Raw genomic sequence first — 27,507 nt, forward strand, 5'->3', positions numbered from 1 at the left:
ACACATGTCCATTAGAACTAAATGTTACATAAAAAAAAAAAAAAAGGATAATTTACATATAATAAAGTATAGAAATCTCAAGTGTACAACTTGAGGAAGCTTTGTATATGTAAACATCCTAGAAGACTAACTCATATCTTCGATCAATAGTACTCCCTCCCCAACTCATATAACTACCATTCTGATTTTTATCACCATAGATTAGTTTTTCCTGTTATTAAACTTCATATATAAGGGATATACAGAATGTATTCTTTTATGTCTGGATATTTTCTCTTCATAACCTTTTTTGGAATTTGCCCACAACTTTTTTGAAGGGAAGGGACTTCAGCAGTTAATTCTTTTTTTTTTTTTAAATTGCTGGATATTATTATAATGTATAAATTTTTTAAAGATTTATTTATTTATCTATTTATTTTAGAGAGAGAGTGAATGCACATGTTTGTGTGCATGGAATGAGGGGAGGGGCAGAGGGAGAGAATCTCAAGCAGACTCCCCACTGACCATGGAGCCCCACTTGGGGCTCCATCCCACAACCCATGAGATCATGACCTGAGCCAAAGCCAAGAGTCAGATGCTCAACTGACTGAGACCCCCAGGTACCCCTAATGAATATTGTTTAATTGCTTATTCTCTTAATGGAAATTTGGGCTGTTCTTGTTTGGGGCTATTATAACTAAACCTGATGGAAACACTCATACATGCCTTCTGATGCATTTATTTTTGTTACCATGAGTGAAATTATATCATAGAATAAGCAACTATTTAGCTTTAGAAGATATCGCTAAAAAGATTTGCAAATGTTCATAATCATCAGCCAAATATAAAGATATTAGTTGTTCTACATTCTCATCAGTTCTTGGTATTGTCAGTCGCTTTTGTTTATGCCTTCTGGGGGTATACGGCAGTATGTCTTTGTAGTTTTAATTTTCATTTTCCTCTGATTAACAGCTTTTAGTGTTGTTTTTTTTTTTTCTTCAAATACTGTGGGCTGCAAAAAGTGTATAGTTTCTTATGAAAGATTTTGTTTATTTATTTTTCAGAAAAAGAGGGAGAGCACAAGGTGGGGAGGGGCAGAGGAAGAAGCAGACTCCATGCCAACAAAGAGCCTTGATCCCGGGATCCTGGGATCATGACCTGAGCTAAAGGAAAATGCTTACCTGGCTGAACCACCCAGGCATCCGAAATCAAAATCATCATAAACTCCATGCTAATAAATTTCAATTGAAACAACTATGCCATTAAAAATAAGACATAGGGGTGCCTGGGTGGCTCAGTCATTAACCATCTGCCTTCAGCTTAGGTCATGATCCGGGGCTCCTGGGATCCAGCCCTGCACTGGGCTCTCTGCTCTGCGGGAAGCCTGCTTCTCCCTCTCCCACTCTCCCTGCTTGTGTTCCTTCTCGTGCTGTGTCTCTCTCTCTGTCATATAAACAAAATCTTAAAAAAAAAATAAGACATATAGTATTATTGCCAGTTATAGTATGACATTGGGCAGGTTATGTTCGTTAAGCCTCATTTTTCAATCTGTGAAATAGAAATAATAACATTTCTTTTATAATAGTTTTGTGAGGATTAAATGAAATAATGTGTATAAAATGTTCATCAGAGTGTCTAGTACATAGTAATGTCTCTGGTGTAAGACAGATTTCTCTAACCTTCAGTTTCTTCATTTATAGGATGAGGACAATATGGTCTATTGGCCGAGTTTTGGTCCAAATGGCAGAACCCATGTCAGGTAGTTCAGAGGGAATTTTTAATACCGGCAACCAGTTGGAAAGATCTTGGAAGGGCCAAAAGGGCAAACAGAGATGGTGAGGCAACCCATCAGGAAGCTCCCACCACCCATGGAGCTGGCAGGATAGAGGGAGGACATGTGTTACCAAAGCTCTGGAGCCTGGCCTCCTCAGTAAGAACTAGAACAGTGGAGGGGACAACACTACTCTTGGAGATGCTGCCTGAAACCAAAGGAAATGGACTGAAATACCTAACATCTTCCCTCTTCCCACCCTCTCATCTTTACCAGTTTCCCCCTTTACTAAAGCTGAGTGAAAAGCAGTTGGCAAAAAGCACGAGTGATATAACTTGCAGGATTGAGCACCCTGTAAATACTGAACAGAGCAGAAGAACCAGAAATGGATCTGACATCAATGACCAGCATAAGTGCTCACTATCTTAATTTGTGGTGAGATTTTAAATATAAAAAGCATAAAGCAAAATACCTAGAACATAGTGAGTGCTCAATGAGTGCCAGGAAATCACAGTAAAACAGTGAAGATAAAGATACTTTCACTGCATTATGATATTATTGTACCTATTACGATATTATATGTTACATATTATATGATATTATTATAGTTAGTATGATAGCTGCAGTGTCAAAGGAAGGATGGTATTCACGAAATCTTAAAGAGCTGGGATGATTAACTCTGATCATTGACACCCTCAGGTCATTGGAAAGATTGGCTTTTTTTATGAAAAGGCTATTTGCTTGGAAATTACCTCTTGGGAATCCAAAAGGGCTCATTAAACTCATGAAAAAGAACCCTCAGGGGCCCCTGGGACTCCCCTCTGAAAGTTTCAGAGTTGGCCAATGAGTAGGGTCAAGAAGTCCTTCTCTCCTCAGACAGTCAGAGGAAGTTATTAAGTCGTGTGTGACCTCCTGGCTCTTCTTGCGACTCTACTCACTAGCTCCCTGTGTGACTTGGAACAAGCACTTAGACCAGTGGGGATTCTGTTTCTTCAAATGTGAAGAACTAGATCCCATCATCTCACTTCCAGTTCTAAAATTCTAAGACGATTTGAGTTTAAACTCATTATTTAGAGACATAGTATTTCTAGTTGGAAGCAGGATGCCATCTCTGAGATATTTGGCACTCTGTCCTCCTCATTCTCTGACTCTTTGTTATTCCTTCTTCCCTAAATTCAAAGCTATTTTTCCATTGGTAAGCATATATTATACCATTCTAGTGCACTATTTGGAAAACATAAGGAGATCATACTAATTACCCATATGCTTTCAGGCAGTACAAAATAACTACGATCTGTTTGTCAATATGGCTAATTAAAAACAAAAAAACATGCATATCAATGTTCATTTTTTATTATTTCTTGTATAGGACTCTAAGAGTAATTGCAGATACCTATAGGACCTAAAGGGCTAGCTCCTTTCCCACAATGTTCTATAATCAGACATTATACATGGGGTGTCGGCCAGTTTAAGTAGCTAGAATATGGCCTTCTATAAACACAATTGCTGTTACATTTCAGAGTTATTGATTATGAACGCATTTTGTGCAGTCAAGTGAAATCTGCAGCCAATAAACGCACAGTTAAAGAAGGAGGCATAAATGTATAGAAAGTGCATACAAAGCCTCTCTACTTGGCTAGGCCAAATAAATGTTTCCATCGGCACAGTTCTAGCAGAAACAAGAGACATAGGTCAAGGATGGTGAAGGTATGTGGAATTAACTTGTTAACTTTTGAAAATTAAATACTTTTCAAAGTATTTAATTTCCAAAATACTTTTGGGAATCCTGAATACACATGTGAGCTCCCTTGCCTCTGGAATGTCATGCCACAAAAAGAAAAAAAAAATAGAGGAAAGAAAAAAGGCAGATGGATTTTTGTCTCCCGCAAAGGCCTGCTCTGTATTGTATAGTCTGCTTTTAGTTTGGATGCCAAAGGAAACGCTGGTTGGAGTTTCAAAGTTGGTTAAAACTTCACAGTATTTGGCCTTTCACTACTCGGATACACGGTAAAAAGCTCAGGTCTTTTTCCTAAATTTGCTGTTAGAATCATTTTTCGAAGGTTCATTTTATCACCTTTTTATCTCCAGTCAGGATAAGCAATGAATGCATATTGGAATTTAATTTGTTTAGGGAATTCATTTTGTTTAATTTGGTTCTAAAATAGTAACTGCAATCCAGTATGGAGACGAGATAGCTCAGACTCCTTAATAGCTATATCCAAAGAGATTTCCATAGAGAGAGTGGAGGGAGATATTGATGATATTCAAACAAATAATTTTAGAAAACTCATGGAACGAACCAAAATTATGTAGAAAAACTCAAAGAGGAATTAGAATTCAAAGCAAGATCTCAGTGAATGCAGGGCTCTGCACACTGCTACTAGATGGCAGACAGAGGGAAGAATAAATGAGTTCCAGCTTTTGAGAAACTTAATTAAAAGTTATATCAAACCTGGGATTCTCCTGAAAGAATCTGTACTTACTTTAATAAAGGCTGTTTCTCCTTGAGAAGCAATTCTAATTTTATACCAGGGTTGCAGTTCGATGCTGAAAATGGCCTTTCTATGCGATCTTGTTCATTTTTGCAAACACAGTATATCCCCACCCCCAGGACCTTCTTCTGGCACCCAGGCAGGAGAGCATTTGCCAAAACAATGATAGGAATGCTTAGGAAACACTCGCTCTTCTTTAACTTTATCACTATGAGCTAAAACACAACGAAAAGCCAGAGCAAGGGCAATGCTGACACAGGAAGGAAACCATGTTTACCAACTGGTTTGGAAATTTTCATTTCCCATTTTAAAATCCTGATAACAAGAGAGAACAGTTCAGTGGTTGGCAGAGGTTAAAGGTCAGGAGAGGAGTAGACTCTAAAGAAGCAGCAAGAGGGACTCGTTTCAGACTGATGAACTCTGTGTTCTGAGTGTGGTGGTGCTGGCAGAGGGTGTCCAAACTCCTGGAACTGTATGCCAAATAGAGGGAACTTCATGCAAACTAAAAAAGAAACAAGCAAACATTATCAACATTGACATTTTTAAAACATATGTCAGTTTGATTTTATGCTATATGTGTCCACCAGTAGACTTGACCCCTAATCTGGTACTTCTCTATCTCCCTAACTACTATTTCAAAGCACCCTTCCCCCCCACCTCTCCTGAGTTTCTCCTCTTTCCCAGGGTTTGCTTGCATTCCCTGATTGTTCTTCTTTTTCTTTTTTTAAAGACTTTCTTTATTTGACAGAGAGAGACACACTGAGAGAGGGAACACAAGCTTGGGGAGTGGGAGAGGGAGAAGCAGACTTCCCGCTGAGCAGGGAGCCTGATGCCCTGGGATCATGACTTGAGCCAAAGGTAGCTGCTAAATGACTGAGCCACCCAGGCACATAAAAACCTTTGAGAACCAAGCCTTGAATAAGAGGTGAAGGAAATAATTCAGACCTAGATAAGAGCAATCTGATAATGGAGAAAATGTGCTGATGGAAAAGATTCACAGAAGGTTGCCAGGGGCAGGGGGTGCTGGCGGGTTGGCCTGACAGAATTGTCTTGCAAACAAAACAAAACAAAACAAAAGGTGGGGAATAGAGAGGAAATAAAAAGAAGTATATCATAATATACTACCTTCTATTTGTAAAGTGCATTGTGGTTTATGATAATCTTATACTAGTTTCTTTAATATTCATCACCTTGCTAGTGAGGTAAGGGTCATTACCCCCATTTTATAGATGAGAAAACTGTGGCCCAGAACAATGAAGTGCCTGTGGTCACAGGCCTAGTACATGAAAAAGCTTGTATTTGAACTAGGATTCCTTGTTCTACAACCAACTGCACATAGCCTGTGGGCCCAGAGCTACTGACAGCTGTGTCACACCCTGTGAGATCTCTGAGGTCCTTGAGGTTGGGTGCCCAAAGTGTGTGCGCAGGAAGTGAATCAATGATCTCTACCTCGGGCTTGTCTGTTAGGGATGGCATTCCAATTCTGGGTTAATGGGCTCATTCTGCTCTTTCAGTTTGATCTAGAAAATACACAGAAATAGGTAGCTCAGATGGGACAGTGCTCTTTAAGTCAAAGACCACCTCCAGGGACACCTGGGTGGCTCAGTTGGTTGGACAACTGCCTTCTCTCAGGTCATGATCCTGGAGTCCCGGGATTGAGTCCCAAATCGGGCTCCCAGCTCCATGGGGAGTCTGCTTCTCTCTCTGCCCTTCTCCTCACTCATGCTCTCTCTCACTGTCTCTCTCAAATAAATAAATAAAATCTTAAAAAAAAAAAAAAAAAACACAAAGACCACCTCCAGAAAACAGGCAGCATCACACTGAAAATCTACACTCAGGAAATAATTTCTAAGATCTTATCTCCCATGTGCCGAAGAAGAGAAATTTGACCAATTCAAGGATGAACACGTAAGACACGTTTTCTTTTATGAGGCAGGAGGCCATTAACTAGAGATTAATATCTATGTGTTCTGTGCCTTGTTCCGCAACTGGTTTGAGTGAGCTAACCAGAAATGCATAAATTTCATCTTACTAAACAGACACAGTTCAAGAAAGATGGGCCCCAGCACTTCCTGAGAAATTTCCTCAAGAGACTGGTTTTGCCAAATGTTGTATGTTTTGCTTTCCGTAGTGGATTCAGTATTTCTCAGTATGTTTCAAAGTATAAATAGCAAACCAGTTGAGCAAATGCCCATCTGGTTGTCTGATCTCCTCTTTTGAAGTAGAGAAAAAGAATTTGCCTTTGCCTTGAGGAAAAACAGGGACTATTGGTGGCTGCATTCTAGATCAGATCTAGCCATACTAACTCCTCAAATGGCACCAGAGTCATTTCATCAGAGGGGTGGTCCTTGACTCCCATAATCCAGTCCCCTTCCTGGCCTCCTCCAGCCTGTTATTCTCTGATATAACTTAGATCTTTGCCTTCAAAACATCAGTGAAAATCTCCCTCGTTAGGCTGAAATGCCAAGGGGGCAAGGAAGTATGTGTTTGAGCCACGATTGGATCCCCAGTGCCTCTCACAGTTCCTGGCACCTGATAGAAGTTAAATTAATAGATGGACTGGACTGCTAGGGAATGCCCGTAACTATGTTCCAGAAAAGCTGTGCTACCTTTCCTTCATAAGCCAGAGAAAGACTTTTTCTCTCACCCTTTCATTCCTAATTTGTCTCTGTAGGAAGGATGCATCTCATGTCAGACAATTCTGGATACATGGAAGACCACTGGTTGGGGGGGGTGGGTATGTATCAATGGGAGAATATAAAAGCATCTTTCCACCTTAAGAACAGAGAGAAAAGGTTTTCTCTTGTGAAGCTGGGACAGGCTGAGAGGCAAAAAAGTAGGATGATTATTCCTGGGGTTTGCTGCATTTTGGCATGAGGAACTCAGTTTCCTAAGAAGTAAAATGTGCAAAACGTGGAAAGAGCACTGGGCTTGTTGTAATGAAATTCAAAAAACAGAGCTGGAACTACTTTAGAGACCATCATAGCCAGTGGTTTTCAACACTCACTGTGTATTAATATCCCCAGGAGAGACTGATAGAAATGCAGGGATGCCTGGGCCCTATCTCTAGGGATTCGGATCCAATTGGTCCCTGTGGTATTTTGTCACTTATTTTATCTTCAAAGCTCTCCAGGTGATTCGTCTGAGTGGCTAGGTTTGAGAATGACAAGTATGAACCAAAGCCGCAAAGCCTATGAACCAGGCCCTGTATTCAGGGCCCTCAAGTTGCCCTGGGGACTGCACCTTCCCTGAGGTTCACCAGTCTCCCTCACAGCTGGAGCAAGGGTGCCAGGGCTTCCATCAGACACACTCCTGAACTTTGAATGGGACTGGAGACCCCAGGATGCAAGAGTCACAGAGACTTTTCGCTGATAGTGGCCATGACACCAAGGATGACTTTGGGGGGCAGTAGCAGAATCAGGTCCACAGCCAAATGTTTCCATAGCAGAAGTGGCACCCTTGTCATGTCAATCCCAGGTGTCACCCCAGGCTTGGTTCTGGCGAGCACCTGGGCATCAGCACTTTTCCAGGGGCCCCTGCGAGAGAAGCCATGCCTTCAAGAGGATTAAAGTAGACAATAGGTCTTTTTGTTTTTTCCCCTAGATCAACTAGACTCAGTTTCTTTGCTTGTCAAGAAAGACCCCAAATCCTGCAAATGCTTCCCCCCCCCCCCTTTCCCTGTATTTCTTGGAATCTTCTGGTTCTGCAGGTACTTCAGGATCTGCACAAAGAAAACAGAATAAGGCAAGCTTGCAGTTTTCTGGGTTCTCTATCAACCAGAGCAGCTCAGTTTCACACTATCTTTTTTTTTTTTTTTAAGTTTTTAAAATTTATTTAACAGAGATCACAACTAGGCAGAGAGGCAGACAGAGCGGTGGGGGGGGGGGGGAGCAGGCTCCCTGCTGAGCGGAAAGCCCCATGCAGGGCTTGATCCCAGGACCCTGAGATCATGACCTGAGCCAAAGGCAGAGGCTTTAACCAACTGAGCCACCCAGGCACCCCTCAGTTTAACATTTTCTTATGAAAAAGGGTTTCTGGAGGGAAAAAAAAAAAAAAAAAGCTTGGAAATTACATTTGAGTGGCAGAGAAGTTCATTAGTCAATCAAATCCCATTAATTTTGCTGGACTATCCCTTGATACCAAGACAGAGTTTCTTCCAGACGTGGGTAGAAGATTCTAGTAGTAAAGTGAGCCAAAGTGACAGCCTGCCTCTTCTCCAACATTACAAGTTTGTCCAGTTTGTACTTGTAACCAGGGGTCTGGAAATCCAGTGTAAGTCATTATTTCTCCCACTTCTTGTTCTTATCACCATGAGCAAATACGTTATTTCCACTAAAATTGAATGCCTTTTTCTGTAAAATAGAACAACTAATACTTTTCTGTCAACCACACATGATACCTGTAAGGCTCAAATAATATAATAAATTTAAGTGATATAATAAGTAAAATCATGTTATGCACTTATAAATCCCATTCTATGCATGCAAGATGAAATTCTTATTACTGTCAGCATGAAATCTTAAATCAGTTGGTGAGTTTGTTTCCTGGATATGAATGAACTAAACGAGTTTATCTGATGGAAGAAAAAGCTACATCTTGTCACAGGGAGATTGTTGGGGTCTGTTATCAAAGTAACGAGACTGAGACAAAATGAAAGTTATGCAAAGCCTTATTCTATGCCAAGCATTAGAAGTCAGACTGACTGGCCAGGGCCACCTCCGAAGAGAGCGACCCTCTCCTGATCTCACAGGCTGGTTTTATAGGGCATAACCGCTGACCCAAGGTACCTGGCTTCTATTGTTAAGGCGTTTACTCCTGGAATTGAAACCCGGAACCATACCAAGAACTACAGGGGTTTTTATTCCCGGAATGAAGTCCGTGGATGTAATTGGATGTAATTGGCTACCTAGGCAATATGGAGTTCTCTGGCTAAGCAGGCCCTAATAGTTAAACAGGTTTTAACATTAAATCGGCCCTAACAGGGATGTGTAGTCTTCTGCCACAGGTCTGTGGTTCAATTCTGAGGTGATACTGAAATCTTATATAATCTTTATACGTCAGCAGTTTGTAAGCTTTGAAAGACTTACTTGCTTTGGATATATTATTTGCAGATAGATCTGACCATAATAAATATGGTTGAAGGACAATATCCCTTATATTATCATTTATATAAATTTGTATATTTATAATTATATACCAATATCAGTTAAAGGACAAAATTTTTTAAGCATCTTCTAAGCACAGCACTGTCTGATTCCACAGTTCTATAAAGGTGAATGGGCATGGATTGGTAGAGTTCTGATTATTAGCCTGAAATGCTTAGATTCTACTCAGTAGCTAAGAAAGCATTGGGAGAATTTGTTGTTATATGATAACAGTGTTTTATCAAGAAGTAAAGATTAATTGGATAACAGCAATTAAAGAATTAGGGTGAAATATAATTTAAAATCCCTAACTTTGGAAATTGAGAGAATGGCACTGACCATAGGAAAGAAAGTTCTGGCTGGGTGTTTTAGATGAAACTTTAGAACCTTTAGAACATTTAGATGAAACTTTAGAACCTTTAGAACCTTTAGATGAAACTTTAGAACATCTAAAAGTTCTTCAGAAATGGCCAGAATGAAAAAAGGAACAGAATATTCTTAACTTGTATCCGCTTTTAACAACCACTGCCACCTGGTGGCTTGTGACCCTGTTTCCATTGAAGGGAGAAATCCTGTTGACCTAAGCAGGGCTGAAGCAGGATAGAAAGACACTGACCAGAGATCTAAGTTTTCAGAGCACAAGGGTTAGGGGCCGTGTACCCTCATGTAATATTGTAACATGTCTAGGTAAAGATCATCTATCTATAAATCTATACTTTAATGATTTCTTAAGAAACTCACAGTCAAAGCTGAAATCCAGCTGGACTCTGATAGCAATAGATGTGGATTAAAACTGCAGTTCCCATCACTTAATGTTTAAATTACTCTTTTCTGTTTCCTTCTGACTGAGTCAGCCTCGTATCTTTCCTGAATTACTGAGTGATGGGAGACCTAGGAACCAGGGTAGTTAAGGAAAGAGGAAGTAATAGGTGTGCAGACAGAGTCACACTGAGAAAGATGATGAAAATGGGCAGCTCAAAACATTTCAAGGAAGTAAGTAAACAATTGTATTTTTCTGAAGCAGCATCATGGTATGAGCACATAGTTCCTTCTGATCTGGATTCTGAGAGCGAGCAAATACTTGTTCTCAGGGCCAGAAGTGCATCGCTCATAACTTCTTTGTGTTTCCCAAGAACAGCAGACCATTTTAAGACTTCCAGATACCTGTCTTAATGCCTCTTGCTACTTGGAAATTCCACCATGCCATCTTTCAAAAACTCCTTGTTCCAGGGTTCCTCATGCTGGGAAGTCTTCTGAAACTCTTCCCCAAGAGAGACAACACTTCTCTGCTCCATGCGTTCTGCTCATTGCGTTCTGTGTTCATCTTACTATGTTCTCACCAATGCCTAGTTATACTCCATTCAAGCACTGTGTATCAGATCTGTTTAAATGCAAATGTTATCACCATAATTTGGCCTTTTTCGGACCAGATACTTTGTCTTTCAGTTCTGTATTCCAGATATCCTTTTGGTTGACAGCCGCTAGAATACATGATGCCCCTTTCTCACATCGCAGGAGGATAACTCTTGGAGAAACTGAATAAAAGCATGATTGACCTAGACACCAGGTTCCCTAAGGGTTAGGGAATGAAGACAGAGTTTATATAAACATCTGCAGGTTTGTCACAGCCCTGGTTCTGAGTTTCTAAAGAGGATCTTAGGGTCCAACTCAGGGTGCAGAGCTAGAATTTGCCAACAAGAGAGTTTTATCACAGAGGGTGATCAAAAGTTTGGCTTTTTCATTGAGACTCCCTTTACTGACAATATGTAGACATAGTTTCTAGGGCTCTTCCATTTCTCTAGAGAGGACTTCACTGTTGCCAAGGTGTATAGATCCTGACTGTTAGGGAATGTTCTGGAAATAAGGCAAGAGAGGATATCCAGAACATGTAAAATCAGTGGAAGAAGGAGGCAGAAGAGGTACAACCAGAGAAATGACATCATGAGAAAGATTTGATTGAAGGGGGCCATGAGTCAAAGAGTATGGGTAGCTTCTAGAAGCTGGAAAAGGCAAGAACATGGATTATACCTAGAAGGAAGGCAACCCTGCCAACACTTTGATTTTATCCTCACGGGATGCATTTTGTATTTCTGGCCTCTGGGACTACAAGAAAGTAAATCCATGTTGTTTTAAGCCACTAAGTGTGTAGTAATGTGTTAAAACAGTTATCGAAAACATAAAAAAAGGCCACGATTACATTCATTATTATTCCCTTGCTGTGTCTTGCTTACTTAGGTCTTACTTAGGTCTTGCTGTCCTCGCGCCTAATGCCTGATTCCCTGGAGTCTACCCTTCCCACAGGATATGTTCTCTGCTTTGCTAGAACACCCAGGCACCTCTCCTCCCTGCCATGGACCAGTCCTGACTCCTTACTGGCTTTGAGTCCCAGGACTGGCTGTCGTCCTTCACATTCACCGTTAGCCCCTGGATCAAGGCATTGGTAGGGACACCAAACTTCCAAAGCATCTTTGACATCATCACATGGATGAAGAGGGTTGCACACTGTGCCTTCTTTTATCCCTCAGGTTTCAAACATAGTTATGTGACTGTTTTCAGCACTTGGATGAATCATAGTTATCTTGATCAAACTCTCCATGCATGGTTTTTAAACAAAAATGCTTTCAATTACCCAGCTCACTCAGACTGGTTTCTTGGTATCAGCCAGCCAAACTACCCTGCTGGGGTCCAGTTCTTGCCAGTCCACAAATAATTATTAAGCAAGGGCCTTTCTCTTAGCGTTGCAAAGTATTGTGGACTGCTGAAAATACGGATCCTTAGCCAGAGATCTAAGGTGGGAAAGAGTGAGAGAGTCTATCAATAACATAAATAATGACTGAGAGACCCCAAAAAGGACTGCTAAGGGCAGAGGGCTGTTAGTAATGAGGGAGACACAGGAGTGACAGCAGAGACTCTACAGAGGCAGGACTCTGCAAGAGAGGTCAAGTTCATTTGAGTTCAGAGTCTAAGTCATATGTGAAAGTGCCTGGCTTCATAGCCGTTTGCCCCAATTACCCATTTGCCTCTGACCTAAGACTAAAATCTAATTATACTCAGCATGAGAGGAGGCCTGGTGGGAGTTTCATATCCACAGCCTCTCTCTGATCTCTCTTACAGAGCACTAAGAGGTGGTCTGTGAATGTAAACAAAACTTGCACCCAGGATTTTGCATCAGGCAGGCTAAACCTCATTTTAGGAGATAGCCAAACTGTCAGGGATAAGGAACTGATTCTCCTGTCTCCTATGATGCTACAAGGTTGTTTTTATTAAAATGGAAATTTCCAAGGCTTTACGCAGAGCTAACATGTGAATGTTAGCTGCCTCACCAGCAGCCGAGCTATAATTGTCTTCTCTCATTCCTGAACTCAGCACTTGACTGTTCATTAATTAACAGTGTACCCCATGAGCATAGCATCTCCAGACTGTGGGCTCCTAAACGATTCCTCATAAACACAGTATCAGCTGCATTAGCATTGCAGCTTCTTGCTGTTATGGACTTCTAATTATAATTTTCTTCATTTTTTATTTGGCACATCTATATCGAACTTCGAGTGCAATAAGCCACTGTATGAGCTGCTGTGGAGGACGCGGAGATGAAGTGGGATGGGGTCAGTGCCTCAAGGTACTGAGAGCTGGCAGCTGGGCAACCCCCAGAGGAGACATAGAACATATGACCACCACCTGGGCGTTAAGAATACAAACCCCCAGTTAGTTTCCTCTAACCGAAGCCTTCTGTTTTAACTATCAACATTTTTTTTTCCCCTAAATAATTTCAGGTGCAAAATAGTAGATTCAAGAAATGTTTGGGCAATGCAATTAGACTGTATTAGATACTCTGTTTGGTGACTAACTCTCATAATAACCATATGAGGAAAATTATATACTTTCCTGTTATTTGTAACCTGCATCTCACAAGTTTTCATGAGACTTACAAGTGAGGTTGAAAACTGACCATAACCTATGTTTCCCTTACTTTTTGCCTATACTCACCAATGAAGGACTTCCAGGAACTTGTGTATTTCCCATCAAATAAACCATCACTCCAGCAAAACGGACTCAATGCTGTCCACTCCTGGTGGGCCCACACCTTGGCCTCTGCCGCAGTTGGGATCTCTGTTCTGGGAAGATGAGAACATGTGGGCTGCATATGTCAGGCGGTTACCCAAGGGCACATGCTTGTAAGAGAGGGACTCAGGTCACACTTCGCACTTCTGACTCCAAGTGCAGTAGCTTCTGTGTAAGAGCCAATCCATCCCTTGTCTAAATACAAAAAATCATCACACAGTCTTCATGTGTATTAGTGTGTACTTCCACAGTTACACAGGCTAGCAGAGAAGGTCAGGAAAGTGGGGATAAGGACTGAAAGAGGCCTCATGAGACCAAAAGGTGGCAGTCCCTGAGGACAGCAAACACAGGGACTCGGTGTGTAGGCCCAAGGAGGGGACAGTGCCAAGCTCAGGCCTCTCTATTTGTCTGGGATGAACATAACTTAGATGATACCATATACTTAAAATCTAGTACATAGACCACAAACTTCATCACAAAGCAGAAATCCATGACAGTATTAACCCGTTGCCCATTCTATGCCAAGTTTATACGCCATAGTTTGGTCACTTTGATGCATGTCTGCGATCTTCACATTGTATCCTTAAGGTCATTTGGGACAGAGAATGTCTCTTACTTCATACTCCCTTACTACCTTGCTTAATAGACTTTGCTGCTTTAAATGCCAAAGAGAATGGAAATCCAGTAATTATTAATCCAGAAATTATTATCCTTGAATAGGGCCAGTGCCCTTCCTTAGGATATAAATCCCACTTACCCCACTGTAAGGAACAGTTCTGCAGTCAGCGATATGGTGATTTCAGACTTCCCTCTACCTCTTTATAGATCAGTGCCTGCCTTGTATTTTTCTCTTTTGGAATATTAAGGAAGTCAGGCCCTCAGCTTCTTGGAGAAAGTGGTCCTCTACTGCCCTGAAATATCTCTTCTTGGAAGGCTGTGACCTCAGCAAAGGGAGCACTTGCCTTTCTCTAAGGTAGTGATCATTTCATCATCCCCTCCTTGAGGCCAGCATTGGATCACATATTCGTCCCACTTGCTGCCCCAGTCCGCTCACTCTTCGCTCCTTCTCCCGGCTTCATCTTCAAGCGAGAGCTTCAGGTCGCAAAAGGATTTCTAACTGCACCATCCTTTTCACTCTTGACATTTCTATGAGCTTCAACAAGAAGAGTTCTGCTTCTCTGTGCTTACCAGCTGAATTAGTGTGGACAGAAGGGCACATACCATACACCACCGTTTGCAGGAACTATTTCTTATGATCAGTAATTTCCAAGCAATACACCTCCTCAGGCTCTGAAACATGTCATCCCGAAAGCTGCTGCTCCCTTTCCCCCATCCCCTCCATCATCTGTGTGTCAGACATGCCTTAGTCCTGCTGGCATCTGCTGTTTACCGGTGGGGCCCTCCCTGCCCCCGCCCCCTGGTAAAGCCCTCTGAGGAATGAATTATGGAAAGCACAGCAGCTCACAGACAATATGAGCCAAAGATGCTTTAGTTCCCAGCTTGGCAAAAATAGGTAGTAAATTCATGGAAGGTTTGCTCACTGTGTGTTCTGTTCATAAGCATAATATTTAAAATGTAAAAATAAATAACCCCTTCTGCTCTCGTGGTTTCTAAAGTGCGCTGGAGAGCTCAACCCGGTGATTTCGGACATTTTAGTGAACCGAACACAATTGTTCACGGATCACCGTGGATTGGACATTTTATATCATTCCAGGGATATTTTGATAAATAAAGCACGGACCAAGCCAGGCCGTAGACATTTTGGGGGAGACAAACATATCACAGATAATTAAAGCAGAGTGTGGTTAGAACAATAGTAATGCTGTTTACCAGTTGGAGTTTGAAGGAGGGTCATTCCGTGCAGCCTAATGGAGTACAGAAGAAGGAGACGGAGAAATTCTCTGGAAAGAGGAGGCACCTAAATTGAGAGTTAAGGACTGAATAGTTCGTATCTTTTAAAAAGGGAGGAGATTTGTAGAAAGGAAGGGGAAAAAAAAAAATTCTTAATTCTATTGTCTTCTAGCTGTGTATATTATTAGCACACCTGGAAAATCTGTTAACTACTGCCTCTTTAGAATTCGTTACACCTGGTGAATTCTGTGGGCTTCTGCCCCCTTATAATTTCTATGCATTTGCTTAATTAAGACTCTGTGATAGACTGGGCAGACATTTCTTGGCAATTAATAATCAGCTGGAGGAGCTTAAGCCTTGAAGCAAAGCTGTGAAAATATGTACTTATATTTATATAAAAAGTCGTTAAATTGTTACCTTTTCATGTCTTGATCAGCCAAAAGTTGAAAAGCCACATTGTTGTGGTTGACAAGCTGCATTTACAGTCTGGTTCTTTTCTTATCACTGAAAACTATCCACAAATAAACAGGAAGAGAGAAGCACACACTTTGTCTTTTGCCTGAGGCATTTAGAATGCGAGTTAACTTGGAGAACATTCCTGAGAGTAACTGCTGGTTAATACTGGGATTAGTTAACTTGGGTTTATGGTGCAACCATCACAAAGACCTGCACAAAGGTCCTTAATCTAGATAGATTGGGCAGAATTCTGCCTAGAGATAGTGGAGTGGGCATATCGAGTCTGCTGCTTGTCTTATAAAATGTTTTGGATTCCTGAGTTCAAAGCATAATGCTTGATGTATGCACAGAAATGACCATATAGTTTAGCATATTTACCTATTGCAAGTACGTAGAAGATTCCAGGCTTTGGTCCAAGCATTTTTTGTCTGTAGCAATTACAAAGCATTGGAGATCCGTTCCTACTTAGGTTCTATTGCGGGCTGACTGATTTCTTGCACCCCTCCCAACATGTGGACTGAACTGTGACACTGGTGTCTTAAAGGAAGTTAGGAACAAGGAACCGATGATATAGGACAAGTTCCTTTCAGACAGGAAGGAAAGGAAAAGGAAAAAAAAAAGGAAGGAGGAGAAGGAGGAAAAAGTTTTTATCCCTTCTTGCCTTGAGGGATCACAGGAAAAAAAAAACAATCAGTAGAGTAAAAGGTGTTCTTATTTCTATCTCCCCACTTAAGAATCATATATCAAGTTGCAGAAGTCTTTTAGGAACATAGAAATGAGTGTGAGGCAGCATACAAATATCAAGGGAATAGCTTATTCTCTAGGACGGACTGTGGGGGAGGTTGCAGGCCCCTAAAATGGCATGTGCGCCCCTAACATGGCGCTGAAGCAGCCCCACAGGGTGGGTCCAGATGCAGGAGCCGGAGACACAGGCCTGGATCCTCTTTGTCTGTGGTTTATAGGATAGGAATCCAGAAGTCCCCCTGTGCACTAGATGGGCAGAGAAAGGGTTGAGAAAGGAGAGGGCAACTTTTCAAAGGCTTGGGGTCAAAGCACACAGGAAAAGGTGAGATGGAATTGGGGAGCACATGTGAATGCCTAGAGTGGTGGACTTCTGTGGTGGGTATGGATGCTTCGTTTCAAAAACAATAGGGAGAACTAGTCATAGCTTGGAGAACTAGTCATAGCTTTGCAACCAATATAGGCCAGCCTGTCCACAGCAAACCATGGAGAGCATAGGGTACCCTGCATGACCTGAGCCTTCTCTTCCCTCTATCAAAAGGACAGAGTAAACCCCTTCATATGTCTGGTGATTTCTGAGGGAAGATCAAGGAAAGGGGAGGGAAACTAAAAGTCTGAATAGCATCTAGAACAGATAGCATTACCTAAATGACTTTCTGTTCCTGGGTCAGATGAAGATCTGCCTCCACTATCAAATGGAGTGTGAACTCAGAAAAAGTGGACCAGCTACAGAATACCAAGGAACTATATTTCTTTACCTATATTTGACTCTGAGTACATTGTCAACCTTATTGCACAGGTGTTTTCTCACTTAATTCCTGGATCATCCCTGTAAGTAGGCATGCCTGTTGTGCAGATAATGGAACAGACTGGGAAAGATCATGCCATTTCCCCCCTGGTTTCACAGCTACAAGTGCAGTGGGGATTAGAATATGGATCAGTCTGAATCCAAAACGTATGGTCTTCTCATGATGACTCGTGACTTTCTTTCTTTCTTTCTTTTTCTTTCTCTCTTTCTTCCTTTCTTTCTTTCTTCCTTCCTTCCTTCCTTCCTTCCTTCCTTCCTTCCTTCCTTCCTTCCTTTCTTTCTTTCTTTCTTTCTTTCTTTCTTTCTTTCTTTCTTTCTTTCTTTCTTTCTTTCTTTTCCTTCTTTCTCCTGAATGTAGAAACATCTGATGCTTTGTACTTGAAGGAAAGCAAATGTAATAAATGGTGGAGATTCCATGTTCCTTGTGTCTTTGGGGACTCTTATTGGAGATATTAAGGAAGATATTAAGGATATTAAGGAAGATATTAAGGAAGAATATTGGAGATATTAAGGAAGAAGGGTTGCCTTTTAGTATGTCTGAAGGTTACTCTGGCATAACCAGGAGATGAGGGCAGGCAGTGCTCCCACAGATGAGTTAAAGGTTGAGCTGTTTTATTGGAGCTATTTGTTGGAGAAATGAAGAAGCCACCAAAATACTGATTACTGAAGAGGTGGCAAGCAGCATGTGGTGTTGGCTTCCTTAGAAGAGAACAGAGCTTAGCAATTCAATGAAGTAGACATTTATTGAGCTTCTACTATATGTATGCCATGAGGTGAGAATAAGAGGATGCATAGATATAACAGGGTACAGTAGATCATACTACATGCTGGTGCACTGAAACTGGTTCCCACCCCTCCCCCTTTTTCAAAGCAGCTTTTTTCTCGCTCTAACCTTTATAAAACTAAAGGCAACGTCTGCAGCTGGGCGGAGGAGATATGGCAGAGAGCTCTCAGGAAGGACTGAGTCACTTAGTAAATCTGCAGCCTCTTTTCACCTTGACACGATCTCGCTCCCTGTACTACAGTATCTGTGGCCTCGATCACACATTATGTTTCTTTTCTTTTCTTTAAGCTCTTATCCAGTTCAGCTTTGTTTGCTGGCTATTATGCAACCTACACAAGTAGAATTCTCCTTGGACTTTTCCAGCTCAGACATAAATTGAAAAACAGCAACTCTGGCAATGGCCCATTGCACACATTCAGTGCACTCATATCTCAATGGGCTGAGTCAAAGAGGCCAACTTGCTTTTACCGACAACCTAAAGACAAAACCACTTCAGGGTTATGAAAAAGGCTTTCTTTGAAAGTACAGTAAAGAGGAATGTATGGGGGAAGAAAAGAATGGCAAAGGAATTTTACTGTTTTCAGGAAATTTAAAGAAAAAGTAATTTTTAGGGGCACCTGGGTGGCTCAGTAGTTGAGCATCTGCCTTCGGTTTGGGTCATGGTCCCGGGGTCCTGGGTTCGAGCTCTGCATCAGGCTCCCTGCTTAGCGGGAGGCCTCCTTTCTGTCTCCCACTCCCCCTGCTCCTGTTCCTGCTCTCACTGTCTCTCTCTCTCTCTCTTGCTGTCAAATAAATAAATAAAATCTTAAAAAAAAAAAAAAAAAGGAAAAGAAAAAGTAATTTTTAGTCTATTAAACCCAGATTCCTTAAAAAAAAAAAAAAAAAAAGAATGGGCCTTCATGTGTACCCTTTAGAGAAGAGTGGGGGGGGGGGGAACACAGAGTTTAATTCTACTAGAAGAATTAACTGGAGAAGGGAGGAGTGGTTTCTGAGGAATCATTTACCGAGGAATGAACGGCACACCCAGCACACCCTGCTTCTGCACTAGACCAGTTTGCTTTCTTGTGTAGGAGACCAGGATTCTTACCTCTTCAGGGTGGCCCTGGGAGTTTTCCTACACGCTTGACCCATTCAGTAGCTTATCCTGGGAGGGGTGCCCTGAGAGCGCCCCAATGGTATGGGGGAGTGGCATGGGGCTTGGTGCTTGGGAGATAAACCTGTCTAAACACAAGGTTTTGAAGTGTGCTTAAGGTTTACATGGGATTTTCTGGAAAGATAGTAGAGAGAATGAAAGGAAGATAACTGTGCTTTGTATTGCCTCTTTGTCCAGGGTCTTATCCCAGCTCTCTTGCTGTCAATTCTTCTTCTTTTTTTTTTCATTCTTTTAAGATTTTACTTATTTCAGAAAAACCAAGCTGGAGACAAAGACAGAGAGCACTAACAGTGGGGAGGGGAAGAGGGAGAGAGAGATAAGCAGACTTCCCCCTGAGCAGAAAGAAAGCCCGACATGGGACTCCATCCCAGGACCCTGAGATCATGATCTGAGCCAAAGGTAGATGCTTAACCAACTGAGCCACCCAGGCGCGCCACTCTTGCTAAGCATTCTTACCATGACAGAAAACATGAAACACACACAGGACTTCTCTTTTCTTGTATACACTGAGATACTGTACACAAATCTGATGACTCTACACGTGCAAGGTGAGGGCTTCAAGACTTCTCGTGCTTAAAGTGGTTGAAGCTCTTCACCATTCATTGCATGTACATTGTCAAATGGACATGCATTGGCTCTTCTCTCATTGTATAGATTTCAAACCTAAGCTGAATGTGGCTTCGCACTCCCTCTTCCTTTTTTTTCCCCCTTCCTCTTCCTTATATGAACATATTGTCCATTTACTTCCTTTTTTTTTTTTTTTAAGATTTTAATAATTTGACAGAGAGAGCATACAAGCAGGGGGAGCAGCAGAGGGAGAGAGAAACAGGTTCTTTGCTGAACAGGGGCCCAATGCTGGGCTGGATCCCAGGACTTTGGGTTTATTACTTGAGCCAAAGGCAGATGCTTAACTGACTGAGGCACTCAGGTGCCCCTGTCCATATACTTCTTGAGTTACATAGCTCCATAGGTGAAAGCATGTGGGAAAATTGTGGGAAGAATTTGAAATTAACATGAGCTAGATAACAGTCTGGAAGAGCAAAGAAAAGGCACTTTTTTTTTTTTTTTTTTTTTACAATATTTGGGAGCACCAAAGCCTGCAGTAAAGATTGGAGAGATATTCATCAAACCTATTTATTTTACACTGGGCTTACTCTGTACAGTATTTCCCAGTCTCCCTTGCAGTTAGGTGACATATGCCTGTATCACCAGTGGGACCTCTGCAGAAGTGATGAATATCCTTGGCCCTCTACCCTCCTGTGCACAATACTCTTTTTCTTCCCTTGTTGCTACTAAATATCGACACTCAGGGACACCTTGTAGAAGGGTGGTGTATATTTTTTCAGCCTAGATTTCTGAAAGATTGTGTATAGGCATTGTTGTGGACCAAATTGTGTCCTTCTCTGAGAATTCATATTTTGACATATTTTGTCCAATGTGACTATATTTGGAAATAAGACCTGTCAGGAGATAAAGGTTAAATGAAGTTGATAGGATTGATGTCCTTATAAGAAAAGGAAAGGCCACCAGAGCTTGCTTGCTCTCTCTCTTTGAGCATGCACAGAGAAAAGGCCATGTGAAGACTCAACAGGAAGTCCACCATTTACAAAACAGAGAGTGGCCACACCAGAAATCAACCTGTGGGTACTTTGATTGAGGACTTCCAGCCTCCAGAAATTTGGGCAAATAAATTTCTGTCGCTTATGCCACCCAATCTGTGGTGTTTATATGGTAGCCCAAACTGACAAATATAAACATAGATCTCATTCTCATCTCCACCCTACTGTGGACTGGTTTTTACATGATGAAACCAATGTGTTAAGCCACTGAGATTCCAGGCTTTATCTCTCAACGACAGCTAATGTTTACTTTTCTTTTTCTTTATTTTTTTTTTAAAGTTTTTATTTATTTATTTGACAGACAGAGATCACAAGTAGGCAGAGAGGCAGGCAGAGAGAGAGGAGGAAGCAGGCTCCATGCTGAGCAGAGAGCCCAATGCAGGGCTTGATCCCAGGACCCTGGCATCATGACCTGAGCCGAAGGCAGAGGCTTTAACCCACTGAGCCACTTATGCGCCCCAATATTTACTTTTCTGATGCAAAGACCAAGCAGAGCTAATTAAGTTTCTGATATCATATTTCTCAGAATTCACAGGGTAGAATTTATGTAATCTACATCAGTGCAAGAAGTTCCTTGGGGTGAGATCCACAGATTACTTAAGAAAGAAAGGAAAACAAGAAAGCAACAAGGAAGGAAAGGGAGGAAGGGAGGAAGGAAGGAAAAAATATTTGTTTTATTTTGTTTGCAGTGTATAACATGATGGTTTAATACATACACAGTGTGAAATGATTCTCACAATTAACACATCCATCACCTCACATAGTTACTATTTTTTTGTTGGTGGTGAGAACACTTCAGATCTATTCTCTTAGCAAATTTCACGTATCCAACACAATAATAACTATAATCACTATGTTGTTCATTAGAACCCCAGAAGTTTTCATTTTATAACTGGAACTTTGTATCCTTTGGTCAACCTCTCCCCATTTTTCACCCCCTAACCTTTACCATTCTACTCTATAGTTCTATGAATTTGACCTTTTTAGATTCCACCTATAAGTGAGATCATACATTATTTGTCTTTACATGTTGGGGTTATTTTACTTAGCACAATGTCCTCCAGGCTCATCTAGGTTATCATAAATAGCTGGATTTCCTTCTTTTTTTAAGACTAACATTCCATGTGTGCATGTATGTGTGTATATGTGTGTATACACACACACATTTTCTCTATCCATTCAGTTATTGACAGAAACTCAGGTTGTTTCTATATGTTGGCTACTGTGAATAATGTTGCAGTGGATATAGGAGGACAAATGTCTCTTTGAGATACTGATTTTATTTTCTTTGGATATAAACCCAGAAATAGGATTGTTGGATCATATGGTAGCTTCATGTTAATTTTTCTTAAGATTTTATTTATTTATTTGACAGAGAGAGATCACAAGTAGGCAGAGAGTCAGGCAGAGAGAGAGGGGGAAGCAGGTTCCCCGCTGAGCAGAGAGCCTGTTGTGAGGCTCTATCCCAGGACCCTGAGATCATGACCTGAGCTGAAGGCAGGGCTTTAACTCACTGAGCCACCCAGGTACTCTGCTTTATGTTAATTTTTTTGAGGAAACTCCATCTTGTTTTCCATAATGGTTGTACCAATTTACATTCCCACCATAGTGTCCAAAAGTTCTCTTTTCTCCACATCTTTGCCAACACTTGTTTTCTCTTTTTGATAGTGGTCATCCTAATAGGTGTGTGGTAGTATCTCACTGTGGTTTTGACTTGTATTTCCCTGATGATTAGTGATGTTGAGGACCTTTTCTTATACTTGGCTATTTGTATGCCTTCTTTGGAGAAACAAAATATTAACACTTTACCAAGTATATGGTTTGCATGTATTTTCTGCCCTTCCATAAGGTGGTTTTTCATTTTGTTGATTATTTTCTTTTCTCTACAGAAGCTTTTTAGGTTAAGGTAATCCCACTTGTCATTTTCACTTTCATTGCCTCTACTATTGATGTCATATCCAAAAAAACCATTGCTAAGATCAATGTCAAGGAGTTTTTTTTCTCTGTTTTATTCTAGGGATTTTGCAGTTTCAGGTATTAAATTTAATCCATTTTGAGTTAAACTTTGTGTATGGCATAAGGATCCAATTTCATTTCTTTTGCATTTAGATATCCAGTTGTCCCAATATCATTTATTGAAAGTGTTCCTCTCCTCATTGTGTATTCTTGATGCCCTGGTCAAATATTAATTGACCATATGTATGAAGATTTATTTCTGGGCTCTCTAGTCTGTTTCATTGGCTTATGTATATATTTTTATGGCAGTATCATACTGTTTTGATTATTATAGTTTCATAATATAATTTGAAATCTGGAAGTCAAAAGACAAAGAAGATCACTATATAGTGATGAAGAGGTCAGTTCATCAAGAGGATATAACAGTAGTAAATATATATGCACCCAACATTGGAAAACCCAGATATATAAAGCAAATGCTAGCAGAATGGAAGGGAGACATAGATAGCAGTACAATAAGAGCAAAGGACTTCAATACCATAGTTGCAACAATGGATAGATCATCCAGACAGAAAATCAATAAGGAAATAGTGTTCTTGAATAATGCTATAGACAAATGGATCTTACAGGCATGTACAGAACCTTCAATTCAATAGCAGCAGAATACACCTTCTTCTCAAGTCACACAGAACATTTTCTAGTATGAGATCAAATGATGGGTCAGTCACAAAACAAGCCTTACCGAATTTGAGAGGATTGAAATCATATCAAGTGTCTTTTTTTAACCATAATGGAATAAAATAGAAGGAAATTAGGAGGTCAAGAAATAGGTAGAAATTAAAGAATAGACTCCTTAACAACTGACATAAAGCCTAATGTTAACTTTTCTTTGTCTGAAGAGACTTTCATCACAAGGCGGAATTAGGGATAGATATAAATTAGGAAATAAAAAGTATAGCTGTGATGCAAAATTCACATATTTGTAGCATTCTTTAGAGATGGTCTGTACAAGTAGGAGCCATCGGCTTAATATTTCTAAATAAAAATCATGTTTTAAATGTAGCCAAAGAGCAGGCTAATTAAAATAATATGGTTTTGGGGGCACCTGGGTGGCCCAGTGGGTTAAAGCCTCTACCTTCGATTCAGGTCATGATCCCAGGGTCTGGAATTGAGTCCAGCATTGGGCTCTCTGCTTGACAGGGGGCCTGCTTCTCCCTCTTCCTCTCTGCCTACTTGTGATCTCGGTCTATCAAATAAATAAATAAATAATTTAAAAAATAATAATAATATGGTTCTCAGCCAGTGTTTGGAGGGTAATGGAAGGAGGCTCAGAGGAGAATATATGAATTTGAAAAAAAAAATATTTGACCACAGAAAAATAAAAGCTCAACATAATCAGTGTGTAGAAGTATATAGAAAATAAACCATCTCTTAAGCATACCAGTGATTTTAAAGGGACTGATTTGTGGGGAAGGGGAGGGAAATTTGTCTCTCTCAGAAACTCCTTGCAACTTTACAAAACTTTCATGTTTATCAAAAGGCTGTTTGAGTTAAAACAGCCTGGGAAACAAGAGCTTAAGGTATTCCATCATTGACATTAATAGACTGTGGGGCCTTGTGGTAAGTCCCATAACCTGCCTAGGCCTCAGTTTGCTTATTTATAATATGAAGATATATATATAGATAGATAGATAGATATCTAGATCTATAGATATATATAATATGAAGATATATAGATCTTCATATTATATATATATACATATACATAATGTATATGTATATATATAATATTATATATAATAGTTTATGTGTAAGATATGTATATGTGTGTTTATGAGCAATGTTAATTTATATTTACAAAAATCAAGATTTCTTAGTTGTGGTGCTATCATAATAAAACAAAAAAAAAGTGTGAAACATTTTATTTTCATGACAATTAGCTCATCTCATCAGATAATTCTGGTCTAGTACAATATTGTCTCCAGTTTCCAATGCATAGGTCTTTTGTCTAAAAAACAACAGTATTTAACTAGAAACATTTTTTATATTTGCCTTGCAATAAAAAGAAAAAAGAAAAGATGATTCAGTTTGTGCAATTAACTATATCTGACAGTCATGTCCCTTGAAAGACCTCATTTTCTGAACATTAATTTTATCTCCTAGAAGAGTAGGACACAACATAGGTATGTAGTACTCCCAACCTAAAGCCTCTAACACCACATTAGGAATTAGATCATTAAATCATCATGAAGAGAGGCAGTCATTTTAAAGTCATCATAATTTAACAACCACAAAGAGGTGACTTACTCAGAAATTTTGATTCCTGCAACATAATGATGTGGGTTAATTTAGAAATGGAAATGACCTATGAGGCACATTTAGCATCATCACCATCAAGATGCATGTCAGAAAAATTCAGAGCATTAATCTCTGGGTGATACAATTTTGGAAGTGTTCATACTACACCAGCTCTTTTTTTTCCCTTCCTGGGAAACAGATACTGCCCAGTTCACAACTCCATTCAAAGAAGTAACATAGACTGAAATTTTATCGAATACTTCTAATGTGCTGAACAATCTGAAGAATAAAACAAAAGATATTGGTGGCAATTGGGCAGGGTGATGGGGGAATTTCTTCAGCAGGAAGTATTTTTACATAGAGACATATCATGCAATGGCACTTTATAAAGAACTAATAATTTCTTTTTATTGTGTTAAGAACACAAGAATTTTCTATTAATTTAGAACTTTTTTACAAAATAAAAAGGCTTAAGTTGTGATGAAAAATACTAGGCAGAGTGTACACCGCATGTTCACAACAGTGCAATCAAGAGGTAGAAGCAACCCAAGGGTCTATCCATGAATGAATAGATAAAGAAAATGTGATATTTACATACAATGGAATGTTACTCAGCCATTGAAAGGAATGAAATGACACATGCTACATCACAGATGAAACTTGAAGACCTTATGCTAAATGAAATAAACCAATTAGAAAAGTACAAGGAATGTATAATCCACTCAAGTGAAGTATCTTAAAATAAACAAATTCATAGAAACAGAAGGAAAAATGGTGGTTGCCAAGGGCTGTGGGCAGGGATAAGGGGAAAAAGTTTAACTGGATATAGAGTTTCAGGTTTGAAAATCAAAAACTTCTGGAGACAGGAGAACCTGCATGACTCAGAAGGCTGAGTGTCAGACTCTTGGTTATGGCACTGGTTGTGATTTCATAGGTTCCAGGGTTGAGCCCTACATCAGACTCCAGGCTAAGCAGGGAGTTTCCTTGAAGAATCTCTCCCTTTGTCCCTTCCCTCACTTGTACATGCTCTCTCTCTTTCTCTTTCTCTCAAATAAATAAATAGAGCTTTAAAAAACTTTCTGGAGATTGGTTGCACAATAATGTGAATATACTTAACACTACTGAAAGTTACATTTAGAAGTGGTAAAGATTGCAAATTTTATGTGTATTTTTTATTATGTTATGTTAGTCATCATACAATACATCATTTGTTTTTGATGTAGTGTTCCATGATTCATTTTTTGCATAAAACACCCAGTGCTCCATGCAATATGTGCCCTCCTTAATACCCATCAGTGCGCTAACACATCCCCCACGCCCCCCAGAAACCCTCAATTTGTTTCCTAGAGTCCATAGTCTCTCATGGTTTGCTTCCCCTTTTGATTCCCCCCCTCCATTTTTCCCTTCCTTCTACTAATGTCCTCTGTGATATTCCTCATGTTCTACAAATAAGTGAAACCATAAGATAATTGACTTTCTCTGGTTATTTCACATAGCATAATCTCCTCCAGTTGTGTCCATGTTGATGCAAAAGTTGGATATTCATCCTTTCTGATGGCTGAGTAATATTCCATTGTATATATGGACCACATCTTCTTTACCCATTCATCTCTTGAAGGGCATCTTAGCTCCCACAGTTTGGCTATTGTAGACATTGCTGCTATGAACATTAGGGTGCATGTGGCCCTTCTTTTTACTACATCTGTCACTCTTCAGAGTGTAGGGATAAAGGGAACACAATTTCATAAAAACCATCTATGAAAAGCCCACAGTGAATATAATTCTCAATGGGGAAAAGCTGAGAGTCTTTCCCTTAAGATCAGGAACACAGGGGCGCCTGGGTGGCTCAGTGGGTTAAGCCGCTGCCTTCGGCTCAGGTCATGATCTCAGGGTCCTGGGATCGAGTCCCACATCGGGCTCTCTGCTCAGCGGGGAGCCTTCTTCCTCCTCTCTCTCTGCCTGCCTCTCTGCCTACTTGTGATCTCTCTCTGTCAAATAAATAAATAAAATCTTAAAAAAAGTAAAAAGATCAGGAACACAACAAGGATGCCCACTCTCACCACTATTGTTTAACAAACTACTAGAAGTCCAAGCAACAGCAGCAGAAAACAAAAAGAAATAAAAAGTATTCAGATTGGCAAAGAAGAAGTCAAATTCTCTCTCCAAAGATGACATGACATTTTCTGTGGAAAACTCAAAAGACTCCATCCCTAAATTACTAGAACTCATACAGCAATTCAGTAATGTGTCAGGATACAAAATCAATGCACAGAAACCAATTGCTTTCCTATACACTAACAGTGTAACTGTAGAAAATAAATTAGGGAATCAATTCCATTTATGATAGCACAAACAGCCCTAAGATACCTTGGAATAAACTTAACCAAAGAGGT

At 40.3% G+C, this 27,507-nt stretch overlaps 1 long non-coding RNA gene across 2 annotated transcripts in view; it reads right to left on the reverse strand.

Moving 5' to 3' along the window:
- Positions 1-4,465: 4,465 nt before the first annotated feature.
- Positions 4,466-27,507, reverse strand: part of LOC132013052 (uncharacterized) — a 70,605-nt gene continuing 47,563 nt past the window's right edge. For both annotated transcript variants that reach the window (XR_009402861.1, XR_009402862.1), the window contains 2 exons: positions 13,374-13,501; positions 4,466-4,744 (listed from right to left, as the gene is read on the reverse strand). This is a non-coding gene — a long non-coding RNA (uncharacterized LOC132013052). The remainder of the gene's footprint in view (positions 4,745-13,373; positions 13,502-27,507) is intronic.

Source organism: Mustela nigripes, chromosome 3, assembly GCF_022355385.1.
Source record: "Mustela nigripes isolate SB6536 chromosome 3, MUSNIG.SB6536, whole genome shotgun sequence".
Lineage (NCBI taxonomy): Eukaryota > Metazoa > Chordata > Mammalia > Carnivora > Mustelidae > Mustela > Mustela nigripes.